The sequence below is a fragment of the Gorilla gorilla genome, chromosome 4 (genome assembly GCF_029281585.2).
Source record: "Gorilla gorilla gorilla isolate KB3781 chromosome 4, NHGRI_mGorGor1-v2.1_pri, whole genome shotgun sequence".
NCBI lineage: Eukaryota > Metazoa > Chordata > Mammalia > Primates > Hominidae > Gorilla > Gorilla gorilla.
In genome coordinates, this window is record NC_073228.2 from 185,026,380 (window position 1) to 185,042,149 (window position 15,770).

At 48.9% G+C, this 15,770-nt stretch overlaps 2 non-coding genes and 1 pseudogene across 2 annotated transcripts; 1 reads left to right on the forward strand and 2 right to left on the reverse strand.

The window, feature by feature from the left end:
• Positions 1–11,373: 11,373 nt before the first annotated feature.
• On the reverse strand, positions 11,374–12,989 carry LOC101133277 (forkhead box protein O1-like; annotated as a pseudogene).
• A 1,266-nt stretch (positions 12,990–14,255) lies between these two features.
• Positions 14,256–14,337, forward strand: TRNAL-AAG (transfer RNA leucine (anticodon AAG)). The gene has a single exon. It is a non-coding gene; the product is annotated as a tRNA-Leu (tRNA).
• Positions 14,338–14,668: 331 nt separating this feature from the next.
• TRNAV-CAC (transfer RNA valine (anticodon CAC)) lies at positions 14,669–14,741 on the reverse strand. Its single transcript has one exon. It is a non-coding gene; the product is annotated as a tRNA-Val (tRNA).
• Between the last annotated feature and the right edge of the window lie 1,029 nt (positions 14,742–15,770).

Below are 15,770 nucleotides of genomic sequence, written 5' to 3' on the forward strand. Positions count from 1 at the left end.
TGGAGGATGAGGCATGAGAATCGCTGAACCCAGGAGGCAGAGATTGCAGTAAGCTGAGATCATGAAACTGCACTCTAGCCTGTGTGACAGAGCAAGACTCTGTCTCAAAAAGCAAAAACCAAAAGAAAATTAAAGGGACATCCCATGTACCTGCCCTCCTCAGTGATGACATCTTGCTTAATTATAGCACAGTGACAAAACCAGGAAATAGATATTGGTACAATCCACAGAGCTTACTGGGACTTCTCCAGTTACACATGCATTAATTTCTGTGTGTGTGTGTGGTTCTCTACGTAGCAATTTTATCACCTGTGTAGCTTCTTGTGACTATCACCACAATCAAGAATCAGAACTGCTCCATCATGACAGTGCTACACTCTTAGAGCCACACACAACCTCTCCAACTTCCCTTGTCTTCCAATCCCCAGCCCCTGACAACCACTAACCTGTTCTGTGTCTCTACAAATTTGTTATGTTAAGAATGTTACATAAATGAATGATTACAGCATGTGGCCCCTAGTGCCTGGCTTTTTTTCATTTAGCACAATTCCCTTAGGGTCCATCCCAGTTGTATCAATACAGTAGTTCATTTCTTTCTTTTGATGAGTAGCATTTCAAGCTATAAATATACCACAGTTCCTTTAAACACTCACCGGTTGAAAGTTTGTGTTGTTTCCAGTTTGGCCATTCTGTTGCATTTCTCTGGGATAAATGGTTGAATGCAATTGCTAGGTCATAGGCTACGTGAATTTTTAGTTTCTGAAGAAACGACCAAACTATTTTCCAGAGTGGCTGTATCATTTCACATTTCCACCAGCCTTGCATGAGATTTGGTTTCTCTGCACTCTTGCTAGCATAGATGTTATCTCATTTTTTTGAGACACCGGCAGGGGGCTGCAGGGGTGGGGAGTAGGAGTAGGGGGACTGCCAGGGCAGGGGTAAGCGGAGGGTCTCCCTGGGCTTTCCAGCCTGGTCTCAAACTCCTGGGCTCAAGCGATCCTCCCTCCTCAGCCTCTGGGATGGCTGGGACTACAGGCTTGCATGACTACAACAGGCTGTTTTTTTAATTTTAGCGGTTACAATAGGTATATAGTGATATTTCCCCTTCATCTTGATTTGCATTTCCTGAATGGCTAGTGCTATTGAACATCTTATGTACTTATTTGCTACCTTTATTTCCTCCTCCATGAAATGTCTCTTCATATTTTTTGCCGATTTTCTAAATGGATTGTTTTTTTTCTTTTTTCTTTTTTTTTTTAGAAATTGTAACAAAATATACATAACATACAATTTGCCTTTTCAACAGTTTAAAGTGTATGTCAGTGTGGCATTAAGTACTTTCACGTTCCTGTGCAACCACCACCAGTAGCCTCAATGTAGTATCCCATACAGAAACAGTATAGTCATTAAACAATAACTCCTTGTTCCTTCCTCCACCCAGTCCCAGCAACTCCTGTTCTTCTGTCCCTATGAATCTGACCAAACTATTCCTCATAAGTGGAATCACACCGTATTTGGGGTTTGTGTCTGGCTTACTTCACTTAGCACAAGGTACTAGAGGTTCATCCGTGTTGTAACCTGTGTCAGGGCTTTATTCCTTTTTAAGGTGGAATAATAGCCCATCACGTGTACAGACCACATTTTGTTTATCTACTCTTTCTTCAACGGACTTTTTGGTTGTTTTCACCTTTTGGCTGTTGTGAATAATGCTGCTATGGACACTGCTGTACAAATGTCTTTTCCACTCCCTGCTTTTAATCTTTTTGTGTTTATACCCAGAAGTGGAATTTCTGGATCATATGGTAATTCCATTTAATGTTTCAAGGACCCACAATACTATTTTCTACAGTGGCTGTATCATTTTACAATCCTATCAGCAATTCACAAGCGTTCCAATTTGTCCACATTCTCACCAACACTTGGTTGTTTTCTGTTTTTCTGAAAATCCCCTTGTTAATGTATGTGAAGTGGTATCTTCTTGTGGATTTGATTTGCATTTCCCTAGTGATTAGTGATGTTGAGCATCTTTTCACATGCATATCCCACTTCCGTGTCTTTTTTGCAGAAATGTCTATTCAAGTCCTTTGCCCATTTTTTTAATTGGGTAGTTGGTAAAGGGGTGACTTTCAGTAAACCACGAGCTGGTTCAAAACTCTTTTGCACTATTTGCAAGTGTCTGAAGACTTTTGAATATGGGTGGCCATGGACCACCAGTCTGGTAAAAGTTATGAACTCCTTCTTAGAATAATGCTTTTTTTTTTTTTTTTTTTTTTTTTTTTACCTGAGATGGAGTCTTGCTCTGTTGTCCAGGCTGGAGTGCAGTAGCTCGATCTCGGCTCACTGCAACCTCTGCCTCCTGGGGCCAAGCAATTCTTCTGCCTCAGCATCCCGAGTAGCTGGGACTACAGGTGTGTGCCACCACGCCTGGCTAATTTTTTTGTATTTTTAGTAGAGACGGTGTTTCACCATATTGGCCACGCTGGTCTCGAACTCCTGACCTCGTGATAAGCCTGCCTCAGCCTCCCAAAGTGCTGGGAATACAGGCGTGAGCCACCCCACCCAGCCTAAAATAATGCTTTTATATATACAATTTTATTACATTTTTTTTTTCAAGACAGAGTCTCGCTGTGTTGCCCAGGCTGGAGTGCAGTGGTGTGATTCCAGCTCACTGCAGCCTAGACCTCCTGGGCACAAGCAATCCTCCCACCTCAGCCTCCCAAGTAGCTGAGACTAAAGGTGCATGCTCTCATACCTGGTTAATATTTTCTAATTTCTGTAGAGACAGGGTCTTGTTTTGTTGCCCAGGCTGGTCTCAAACTCCTGGCCTCAAGTGATGCACCTACCTCGTCCTTCCAAAGTGCTAGAATTACAATCGTGAGCCACCATCAGGCCAATTATCATGATTTTTAAGTAATAATGAGCATTAGTGATACTTTTTTCTAAATTTTACTTTAAGTTCTGGGATACAGGTGCAAAACGTGTAGGTTTCTTACATAGGTATATATGTGCCATGGTGGTTTGCTGCACCCGCCAACCCATCATCCAGGTTTTAAGCCCTGCATGCATTAGGTGTTTGTCCTAATGCTCTCCCTCCCCTTGTCCCCTAACCCCTGACAGGCCCCGGTGTGTGATATTCCCCTCCCTGTGTCCATGTATTCCCATTGTTCAACTCCCATTTACAAGTGAGAACATGCAGTGTTTGGTTTTACAAGAACTATGATTTGACATGTGATATGAAACGATCTGTGATTTCTTTGTGTTTTTCTGGTGTTTGAGACAGAGTCCGCCTCTGCTGCCCAGGCTGGAGTGCAGTGGCACAACCTTGGCTCACTGCAGCCTCCACCTCTGCGGCTCCTGCGATCCTCCCGCCTCAACCGCATCTGTGATTTCCATTAGCAATAAGGGTCCTGTTAATTCCACTGTGGACTGTAGCCTCCTTTCAGAATGGAAAACCCTATTTCAGTTCGTTTTTAGGAAAAATATGAGTTCTGCTATTGTTCCCACCCAGATTCCCAGACCTCCTGTTATCCCCGCCCCCTAGGAAAGGGAATCTTTCGGCCTTCTCGGGGCCAGGCCTTCACCTCCGCCTACAGGCAGGAGATGGCGCCAACAGCAAGAGGTTCCTTCTGACTGTGGCCTATAATTAGGTCAAGTGGCAGCGTAGGTAGACGTGCAAGCAGGGACTAAGTCTGCGGATGTGACTTGCATGAGGTGGGCATGACTGTGCTACGAGCATAACTAAGAATATCTTCACCTAAGTGAGCGGGTGTTTTATGAGAGAGTGTGCACCAAGATGGGAAATCATCCACAGCATCCACTAAAATAGACTTTGGAGGCCTTAAGTCTGTGCACACATCCGCCCGCGGTGTCCGGGAAGAGAGCGAAGTGCCGGGTCCCTGCGAAGGTGCAGTTCCTGGAGGAGGCCCTCAGGCTCTCAGAACAGCGGATGCTGGGACTCCACATTCTCCTTCTGGTTTTCTCCTGGTCTCCTGTCACCCGTGGCAAGTGTCCCTCTTGTTTATTAAAAAAATAAAGAGTTGGGGTCTCACCATGTTTCTTACGCTGGTCTCAAACTCCTGGAGGCTCAAGCAATCCACCCGCTCGGACTACTACAACCTAGAGTTCGTCCAAACAATGAAACAATGATTGTGTGCGCTTTTTTTCTCCCCACTGAAAAGTCCTGCCTCGGGGGCTGGTGGTGGTATATCTGGCGTTGGTGGGTTCTTGGTTTCACTGACTTTAAGAATGAAGCCTCGGACCCTTACGGTGAGTGTTACAGTTCTTGGTTCCCTGACCGGGAATACGAACGTGGGCAGCGGTGATGAGAGCGCCGAATCCTAACCACTACACCAACAGGAACTTACAGAGTGTTACAGTTCTTAAAGAGAGCGTTTCCGGAGTTTGTTTCTTCTGATGTTCGGATGTATTCTGAGTTTCTTTCAGTGAGCTTGTGGACTCACTGGCTTTAGAAGTGAGGCTGCAAACCTTCTCAGTGTTACAGCTCATAAAAGCAGTACGGACCCAAAGAATGAGCAGTAACAAGATACATTGCAAAAAACAACAAAACAACGCTTCCACCGTGTCAGATGAGACCCCAGCGCGTTGTCACTGCTCGGGCAGCCTGCTTTTATTCTCTTATCTGGCCCCACCCACATCCCGCTGATTGGTCCATTTTACAGAGAGCTGATTGGTCTGTTTTGACAGGGTGCTGATTGGTGCATTTACAATCCCGGAGCTAGACACAAAAGTTCTCCATGTCCCACTAGATTAGCTAGATACAGAGCGTCTATTGGTGTATTTACAAACCTTCAGCTAGACACAGAGTGCTGATTGGTGCATTTACAAACCTTGAGCTAGATACAGAGTGCCAATTGGTGCATTCACAATCTCTTAGCTAGACATAAATGTTCTGCAAGTCACCACCAGATTAACTAGATACAGAGTGCCGATTGGTGCATTCACAAACCCTGAGCTAGACACAGGGTGCCGATTGGTGTGTTTACAAACCTTGAGCTAGATACAGAGTGTTGACTGGTGTATTTACAATCCCTTAGCTAGACATAAAGATTCTCCAAGTCCACCAGACTCAGGAGCCCAGCTGGCTTCACCCAGTGGATCCCCCACCGGGCTGCAGGTGGAGCTGCCTGCCAGTCCTGCCCGTGCGCCGGCACTCCTCAGCCTTTGGACGGTCAATGGGACTGGGTGCTGTGGAGCAGGGATCGGCGCTCCTCGGGGAGGCTCGGGCCGTGCAGAAGCCCAAGGCGGTGGGTGGGGGGCGAGGGTGGGTGCTCAGGCATGGCGGGCTGCAGGTCCCGAGCTGTGCCCCGCGGGGAGGCAGCTAAGGCTTGGGGAGAAATGCAGCACAGCAGCTGCTGGCCCAGGTGCTAAGCCCCTCACTGCCCCGGGTTTGCGGGCCGGCCGCCCACTCCGAGTGCGGGGCCAGCCGAGCCTTCGCCCACCTGGAACTCGTGCTGGCCCGCAAGTGCCGCGCGCAGCCCGGGTTCCCACCCGCGCCTCTCCCTCCACACCTCCCCGCAAGCTGAGGGAGCCGGCTCCCCCTTGGCCAGCCCAGAAAGGGGCTCCCACCGTGCAGCGGTGGGCTGAAGGGCTCCTGAAGCGCGGCCAGAGTGGGCACCAAGGCCGAGGAGGCGCTGAGAGCGAGCGAGGGCTGCCAGCACGCTGTCATCTCTCAATGGGACACAGGGAGGCAAGGCTCGTGCTAAAGCTACTGTCGATCCTCGCGGACCAGCCTGAGGTTCCCGGCGGGCCCAGGTCCCCTCTCCTCCTGCAGCCCTGGGCCGGGGCTCCGCTGCGTCTGGCGCTGCAAGACCTGCGCGCCGAGATCCCGGGGCGAGGGACCCCGGGCAGCGCGATCTGCACAGCGCCAAGCCTGCATCGCGCCCCCGCCAGGACCAGAGCCGCGCCGCGGTGGAGTCCTGAGCGCCCCCAAGTGGTCACGTGTGCGGCGGCGACCCAAGAATTTGAAAGAGTCGCGGAAAACTGCACTCATCATAGAGCATCTGAAGGTTCCTAGAGGGAGCTGTGAACGGTTAACGAAAAACACGGCCATAGGGTCCCCTGGTGGCGTTTTGAAGGGCGACCCCTCCCCTACCCACGAGTGGCCTGTGGCTCTTTGTTTACAATTTCATAAAATTGAAAAAGAAAAAGATGTAGAAATGAACGCATTGGCATTAAAGTACATTTGTTGAGTTTTTTTCTTTTCCTTTTACTATAGAATCTTTCTAGCCAAGTTGAGTGTTTTTGTAAAGGTAAGTTACAAAACATAATGCAAATATTCTTATTAAAACATAGCTCCTATAGCTGAGTGGGAAGGCGCACGCCTGTAATCCCAGCTACGCAGGAGGCCGAGGCGTGAGGATAGCTTAAGCCCAGGTATTCGAGCCCAGTTTGGGCAAAATAGCCATAGACCCCTGCCTCTAAAAAATAAAAATAAGACAACGTATCCATGAAAAGAGTCTTGAAAGCTCTGAAACAAAATATTAGCAACACGCATGGCATGGTTGAGGGTGCTTTTCATCTTCTTTAAGCTCATTTATGCTGATTTTTCTTCTTAGGTGTGTCTAATTTTTCCACAGTGAGCACATGTTAATATAAACTTTTAGTGTCTAAACATACAAATAGGAAATCCTCCGGAACTGAAAGAGCAGGCTGGAGGAACAGAACAGAGTCTGGCACCTGCGCCAGGAGCACCGCCGGGGCTGAGCGCTGGTAGAGGCGGCCTCTGTCTCCTGCTCACCCTGGTGCAACACAACTGGTGTGCCCACCTAGCCTGAGGATGCCAAGTGGACACAGGAAGCCAGCGAGGCCACACAGCAAGGAGGAAGGACAGGACCCCCACTCATCCCATCCCAGGAGCTTCTTTCAACAAGTTACAAAAACAGACACGTGAGGAACTTGGAAAGCCTGTTCTGCTAGGAGACTCTCTCATATTTGGTTCTCAGGCCTGAAACTGTCATAGGGAGAACTCAAAGGTGGCCCCCAAGATTCCCACCTGGCGCACACGCCCTGTAGGCCACCTGCCTCTGAGTGAACGTGATGGCATGTCACTCCCACAGCCATGCCACATTTTATGGAACAAAGGATTGCGCAGCTGTGATTGAGGTTCCTGGTCAGTTGATTTTGATAAATCAAAAGGGAGATTATCCTGGGTGGGCCTGACTTAATCAGGTGAGCCCTTTAAAAGAAGGTGGAGTTCCAGAAACACCGTGCACCGCTGGCTCAAGGAAAGAGGCCCCTGGCCAAGCACGGTGGCTCACACCTGTAATCCCAGCACTTTGGGAGGCTGAGGCGAGCAGATGGCTTGAGGTCAGGAGTTCAAGACCAGCCTGGACAACATGGTGAAAACGCATGTCTACTACAAATACAAAAATTAGCCAGGCATGGTGGTGTGTACCTGTAATCCCAGCTACTTTGGAGGCTGAGGCAAAAGAATCGCTTGAACCTTGGAGGTGGAGGTTGCAGTGAGCCGAGATCACACCACGCGGCACTCCAGCCTGGGTGACAGAGCACGACTCTGTCTAAAAACAACCAAAACAAAAACAAAACAAAAAAACAAGGGGCTTCTTGTTGCTGAGTGTGGCCCTCAGCTGACATCCAGAAAGCAAATGGGGATTTCAGTCCCACAGCCACAAAGAAACACATTCTGCCAACAATCAGGGAGGCTGGAAGTGAACACCGTGCCTCACAGGAGGCTGCAGCAATGGCCAGCACTGTGATGTCATTTGCTGTGGTACCAGTAGAAGACCTTGCTAATGTGTACCCCGTCTCCTGACCCTCAGAAAGCGAGATAATAAATCTGTGCTGTCTTAAGACACTAAATTTCTGGTAATGTGCTATGCAACAGTAAACATCTAATACAATAGCCTTTCCAACTAAGAAAGTCATATTTTAAGAAACAATTTTTATGCCAAGATATTATTGTGTAAAGATGTTTTATGTGCAGAGATCTTAACTGCCCAGCAAAGCGAATACAGTGGCACTTGTGAACATACACACACACACACACGTGTGTGCCCTCAGCCAAATCAAACAGAACATTTCCAGCACCACAAAAGTTTTCTCATGTCCCTTCCAAGTCAGTATCTGTGCCTCCTTCTCCCAGGTGACAGAATTTTTAACTTTTGTTACCATGATTAGTTTTGTTCATGTGTGAGTGTCATACGTGTAATCAATAAAATGCAGATTCTTTGTGTCTGGCTGCATTTGCTCAATATTGATGTTGGTAAAATCCATCCATGCTGTTTGTAGCAGTGAACTCATTATCATTGTTGTAATTATTCTATATAAAACTATATATTCTATATAAAACTTTCTATATAAAACTATATATTCTATATAAAACTTTATACAATTCATCCTGTATAAAGATGGTGGACATTTGGACTGTTTCCAGATGTGAGTTATTATGAATAAAGCTGTGAGGAATGTTTCTGCTCATGGCTCTCATCTTTTCTGCATGTGTTTCTGTGAAATTGCTGTGTCACAGGGCAGGGTATAAGTTCAGTGTACCTATGATTTGGACACCAAACACCTGCCTTGTCCTCGCATATAAACTCCGCTGTGGAGAGAGGAAATGCAAGGGAAGAGGGGCCAGATGTGTTCCTTAGCAGATGTTAAGCTCTGACACCAGGATCTTCAGGTATATTGCTAAAGAGCATTGTTTTTGCAAAAGTATTCAAGATTATCCAGGCCTTTTGTTTTTACTTCAAAAACATCTTTTAATTCTCTTAACAGTTTTCACACAGGAGAAGATTTTCCTTGTGGTGAGGTCCAATTTATCATTTTTTTTTCTTTTTGGTGTCAAGTCAACGAACTCTTCACCCAGCTCTAAGTCTAGATTTTTTCCTATGTCTTTTTGAAGTTTTATAGTTTTAAATCTGTCATGAAAGCCCATGATCTCCTTTGGGTTCATTTTTGTCTCAGCTGTGAGGTTTTGGTTTAAGTTCATTACTTTGTTGAGGGACCCACATCCTTTGCCTGTGGCTGCTCCAGCACCGTTTGTGGCAAAAGTGATCCTTTCTCCATTGGATTGCTTTTGCACCTTTGTCACAAACTACTTGGGAAGAAAATATTTGCAAAGTACATACTTGAGAAAGGACTCGTAGCTGGAATATATAAAGAATCATCAAAACAGCATTGAGAAAAAAAATCCTCCTTATTAACAGAATAAAGGGAGGGCGGGAAACTACATGATTAACTCAACTTGATACAGAAAAAGTATTGGACAAAATTCAACACTTTCTCATGATTAAAACATTTAACAAACTGATACATCAAAGGATACTATCAACAGGGTAGAAAGGCAACCCACATAATGCAAGAAACTGTTAGCAAATCACATGTCTGATAATTGACTAATATCTAGAATATATTTTTAAAAATCCTCCTACAATTCAACAACAAAAAAACTACCCAATTTCATGACCCAGAATCAAAGTTGTAAAAGTATAATTTAAGTGTTTGTCTGTGGTAAAAAAAAAATTAGTTCTGTTGAACTAATTTACACTCCCACCAACAGGGTATAAGTGTTGCAACCTCGCCACCATCCATTATTTTCGACTTTTTAATAATCACCATTCTGACCGGTGTCAGATAGTATTTCATTGTGGTCTTCATTTGCATTTCTCTAATGATCAGTGATGGCCTTTTTCTCATTTGCTTGTTGGCCACATGTATGTCTTCTTTTGAGAAATGTCTGTTCATGTCCTTTGGCCACTTTTTAATAGAGTTGTATGTTTTTCTCTTGTAAATTTAACTTCCTTATAGATGCTGGATATTAAACCTTTGTCAGATGCATAATTTGCAAATATTTTCTCTCTTTCTGTAGGTTGTCTGTTTACTCTGTTGATAGTTTCTTTTACTGCACAGAATCTCTTTAGTTTAATGAGATCCCACTTGGCAATGTTTGCTTTTGTCGCGATTGCTTTTAGTGTCTTGTCATGAAATCTTGGCTCATCCCTGTGTCCAGGATGACGTTGCCTAGGTTGTCTTCCAGGGTTTTTATAGTTTTGGGTTTTACACTTAAGTCTTTAATCCATCCTGAGTTGATTTTTGTGTATGGTGCAAGAAACGGGTCCAGCTTCAATCTTCTGCATGTAACTATAAAAGTCTGACAAGTCCATTAATTGAGGAGATTGGTAACAGGCTACTTGGTTCTCATGTGAATTCTGTGGCAACGTGAACAGGTCCGAAGCTGTTCAGTGGAGGTGCAGAATGGAGATTCGGTTCTTTGTGATCTGTTAGTTCTGCAGAAAACAGGTAGTGAAAAATAAAGTAACTTTTTTTTTTTTGAGGCAGAGTCTCACTCTGTCACCCAGGCTGGAGTGCAGTGGCACGATCTCGACTCACTGCAAACTCCACCTCCCAGGTTCATGCCATTCTCCTGCCGCAGCCTCCCAAGTAGCTGGGACCACAGGCACCCACCACCGCTCCCGGTTAATTTTTTGTATTTTTAGTAGAGACAGGGTTTCACCATGTCAGCCAGGATGGTCTCGATCTCCTGACCTCGTGATCCGCTCGCCTTGGCCTCCCAAAGTGCTGGGACTACAGGCGTGAGCCACCGTGCCCAGCCAAAAAGTAACTTATCAAGACGAGACCAGCACCATATTACAACAACAGCATGAACTTTCCTTAAACCAAATGGATATTTAAAAAAACCAAAAGCACACATAATTTGTATTTACTGCTTATATTATGTACAAAACTTGAAAGCACTCCAGGACCAGAAAGTCTTTGCTGCAGTTATATGGTGTAGGGAGGTTGGCACTTCATCATAATGAAATTCCCAATGGCTCCGTCCTTATCTACAGCAGCACATAACCTGCATGCATCGGGCAAACATCCTGTACAGGAAGAATGTCTTTGGTGCCAAGTCTAATGAAAGGAAAAAGGGAGGTTATGATTTTTTTTTTTTAACAAGAAAACTAAAAGGGAGTTGGTGAAGGACATCTTTGGACGACTACTCTCAGTTCCTGTTGTCAGACAATCTGAAGTTGTTTTTTTTTTTCTTTGAGACGGAGTCTTGCTTTGTTGCCAGGCTGGAGTGCAGTGGTGCAATCTGGGCTCACTGCAATCTCCGCCTCCCAGGTTCAAGTGATTCTTCTGCCTCAGCCTCCAGAGTACCTGGGATTACAGGCGCGTGCCACCACACCCAGGCAATTTCTGTATTTTTTGTAGAGACAGGGTTTCACCATGTTGGTCAGGTTGGTCCCAATCTCCTGACCTTGTGATCCGCCCACCTCAGTCTTCCAAAGTGCTCCGCCCACCTCAGCCTCCCAAAGTGCTGGGATTACAGGCGGGAGACACTGAGCCCAGCCGATGAAGTACTTTTAAGTGTAGCGGGCTCACCAGTTCTCAGCCTGACACGCAGCTGTGTGTCCTTGTCTTGACACTGTGTGAGGAGCTTTGGCTGGGCAAAACATTGTCAAGGTGAAAAATCCAGCGTGTCTCCATCCATGAGGTCATTCCAAATGAAGATTTGGATTCCATGTCACAGTCCAAGGGCTCAGTGAGCATGCCGTCCAAGTCACTTGGAAGCCTCTCCTGGTGGAGAAGGTCCATTCTGCCATAACCACTGCAGCTGCTCACCGAGGAGTAGCCCCCCAGGGCACTCATCTGCATGGGGTGGGGCAGAGGCACTTGCAAAGGTGTCTTCACTGGGGTCAGTTGGTTCACACCTGAGGTGTGGGGCTTGGTGTTTTCCGTGTGAGACAGGGCACGGCCGTAAGCTGCATACGTCTGCTGAGCATGCCCAGGGTGGATATGGGAGCTGGGATGCCTCATTTTGTATCCAGATGCCTGGCTGCCATAGGTTGACATGGCTGAATTAAGGCCCATCATGGTATTCTGGCCCAGAAACCGGCTGTTGGATTGGGCTACTCCAGGATCAGCTGGTGTCATAATGTCATTATGGGGAGGAGAGTCAGAAGTCAGCAACTCCTCCAGGAGTCCCGCTACACAGTTACACGGACTCACAGCTCCGTAACTTGATTTGTGCTCCTGGAGTGTTTGCATCTGGGGCAAAGGGCTCATGTTGGACTGGCCCTACGTCTATTTTTTGCAGTTTGGCTGGGCGAATTCAGACTGGTGTTTGGTGGCACAAAGGAGTAGCATGGCGTCTGCTGCATCATGGTGCCAGGTGAGGACTGGGTGGACACAGTTAATGATGTTGGTGAGGAGATAAGACTGAGATCACTCAAAAAGCTTTCCATGTTTCAGGATTGCTTGTCTCAGACTGGGTGGAGTAGGGGCATCTTTGCCGCAGATGGCGGGTACCCCACAGAATGTGCGACCCCATCTCCAAGATCGTCTCCTTTGGCTATAATGGGTCAAAGTCTCCCAGTAACAGTACTAGCATTTGAGCTAGTTCCAGGGCGAAATGCACTCCAGCTATTAAAGTCATCGTTGCTGTGAGAGCCAGGGCTTGCAGGCCATCTGGAAAACTGGGGTCCAGGGCTGTCCCCGGCACCCCCCTGGCTAGACTGCAGGATGCTTTCTTCGTGGCAGCTTGACTTAGGCTCCGAGCGCATTTGCTGCTGCTGTCCATGGATGCAGCTCTTGTCCTACGGGATCTCCCACCCTTGCCGCCCTCTGGATCCAGCGTCCACCGAGCACCTTTTCCAGTTCCTTCATTCCGTGCGCGAGTCAGCTTGCTGTGTAGGGACAGAAGATGACGAAGTGAATTCCTGCAGCCCGCCGAGCTGTTGCCGTCGCCCTGGAAGCAGGGCACGCTCTTGACCATCCACTCGCAGATCTGCGACAGCGCGAGCCGCTTCTCCGCCGAGCTCTCGTCGGCGCTGGTGCTGAGGTCGGCGTGGGACCGGCTGCGCGACGCGCTGCGATGGGACGAGCTGCCCCTGCGCTGCTGCCCGGCGGAGGCGGGGTCCCGGGTGGGTGCTGCGGCGCGGCGTCCCGGCGTCCCGGCGTCCGCAAAAGTCCTCGCCGTCCCCCAGCAGGCTCAGGTTGCTCATGAAGTCGGCGCTGACGGGCGGGGCTGCAGGTGGCCGCGTGGGACCCGCGGAACTCCCGCCCGGGCGGAGACTGGAAATCCGGGTGCACCTCCGCCCCCCGGGGCGCTTCGGGGGTGGGGTCCCGTCCCCTCCCCTGCCCTCCCCTGCCCTGCCCTCCCCTCCCCTGCCCTCCCCTCCCCTCCAGTCCCTTCCCCTCCCCTCCCCACCCCCTCCCCACCCCACCCCTCCCCTCCCGTCCCCTCCCCTCCCCACCCCCTCCCCACCCCACCCCTCCCCTCCCGTCCCCTCCCCTCCCACCCCTCCTCACCCCTCCCCTCCCCTCCCACCCCTCCTCACCCCTCCCCTCCCTTCCCCTCCCCTCCCCTCCCGAGCCCTCCCCACCCCTCCCCTGCCCTCCCCTCCCCTGCCCTCCCCTCCCCTCCCCTCCAGTCCCTTCCCCTCCCCTCCCCACCCCTCCCTTCCCCTGCCTTCCCCTCCCCTCCCCACCCCTCCCTTCCCCTGCCTTCCCCTCCCCTCCCCTCCCCTTCCCCAGCCCCGGGCGAGGCGAGAAGCGGGAGAGCAAAGCAAGGGGCGTAGGGGGAGGGGGAGAAGAGCTGGCGGAGATTCGGGGGAACGAGGTCGGTTCCGCGGGAGACAGAAAGAAACTGGGAGCCAGGCGGGGGCGGTGGAAGCGCGAGCCCAGAACTGAGCCCAGAACTGAGCCCGGCGGGGCCGTGCACGGCGAGGCTGCTCGGGGTCCCTGCGCGGACTGGACGGCGGGCAGGAGCCCCGGGCCGGGGCGGATCCGGGCAGAGCGGGCGCCAAGCTCCAGGGGACGGGGCTGTGGACCGAAGGACGGACGGACCCCGCGGGCCGTGGCTCTCCCCGGAGTCGCGCCCTGTGCGCTGCTGCCTGTGGAGTGCGGCGCGGCGGCTGCAGGACTTCGCGGCCCCGAACTGAGGGGTCTGCCGTGGTTTATTTATTTTTATCTTTCTTTAAAGAGTGCAGAAGGCTTCCCCTCCTCTCACGCCGCCTCCCCAGAGAGGGCCAATGTGGGTGACTTTCTGAGTGGCCCCCAAAGCAAATCCCGAGACCTGCGCGTCGCGAACCTTCTCTGCCGGGGCGCTGGTGGAGCCGTTTCCCAGCCGGTGCCTCTGGCCCAGCGAATCCTGCTGGAAGGCGGTGGTTCTGCGATGCCCTGTGGATTCGCCTCAACGCCTTGTTGGCCCGGGGACCCTGGGGATGTTTTATAAGGAAGGAAAAGATGCAGGTGAACGCCCGGAGGAAGGTAGCGTGGCCGAGCGGTCTAAGGCGCTGGATTAAGGCTCCAGTCTCTTCGGAGGCGTGGGTTCGAATCCCACCGCTGCCAGTTTGTTGTGATTCCTCCATTTTTGCCCGTTCATGGGTTACAAAAGGAGGAACTCGCCTTGGGCCCCACGCTTTCCCGGCATCGGGAATTCCATTTGGCATTGTGCATCCATCCACTGGACGGGCTTTGTGGGGAGTTCGTCGTGCTGGTGTCAACAGCGAGTGAGGTGGGTTCCGTTCTTCCCAGATGCCAATGATTGCGGCGGAAAGGCAACGGTATAAATACCCTTGATAGCCTTTTCTCCTTAAGTGGGTGGAGATATTGGTGGGGTGTTCTAGGCTAGTCTTCGGTGTAATAAATTTGAAGCAGTTAAGTGAAAAGTAGAAGGAACTGTTTCCGCCCGGTTTCGAACCGGGGACCTTTCGCGTGTGAGGCGAACGTGATAACCACTACACTACGGAAACCGGCTTGATGCTTTTCTGCCATCATTATTAGTCACGACACACGGCGGTATTTTATTTCTCATAAGAGTTGTGAGCTGCTTCCGTGGGTCCCTTTGAGCTTGGTCATGGGTATGAGCGCACAAGAATACAGAGTCCAGTGCAACCATTTAAAAGGAGAGGGTTGCAGAGTCAGAGAGTAGCTCAGAGACACAGCACAGCTGAGTGAATGTGGACGTTCACTTGAACACAAACACACAGAAACCAATTAGTTGGCTGATTTTCTCGAATGCACACACAGAAACCAATTAGTTGGCTGATTTTCTCGAATACACACACAGAAACCAATTAGTTGGCTGATTTTCTCGAATACACACAAGAAACCAATTAGTTGGCTGATTTTCTCGAATACACACACAGAAACCAATTAGTTGGCTGATTTTCTCGAATACACACACAGAAACCAATTAGTTGGCTGATTTTCTCGAATACACACACAGAAACCAATTAGTTGGCTGATTTTCTCGAATACACACACAGAAACCAATTAGTTGGCTGATTTTCTTGAATACGGGCGAATGTAGGGTTTATACAAGAAAAAGAGGAGAAAGGAGAGAAGCACCACAGCTCCTCTTGAAACAGTGAGTCTTTTTTTCTCCTGTAGGTAAGTTGCTTGGCTAGAGTTTGCCACAAGCATATGTCTGGGCACTGCCCTGAATGGGCTGGCTGAGCTCACTGGGAAACTATTTAATTATTTATAGCTTCCCCAAAAAAACTTAACTCTGCAATGCTTGCAAAGTGAAGGTTGTGTCTGCACCGTTTTTTATCATTATAATTCTTCAGAAATTAACATAACCTTTCAATTTTCACTAAAGTGTACAACCAAAGCAACAGAACAGAATTCAGCAGTTTCTTTTATTTCTCAAAAACAAAGCAATTTCCAATTGTTTAAGGGTAGTAATATAGTTTGTATTTATGTCCTCGTCAAAATTTACGTTGAAATGTAATTCCCAATATTGGAGGTGGGGCCTGGTAGGAGGTTATTGGATCATG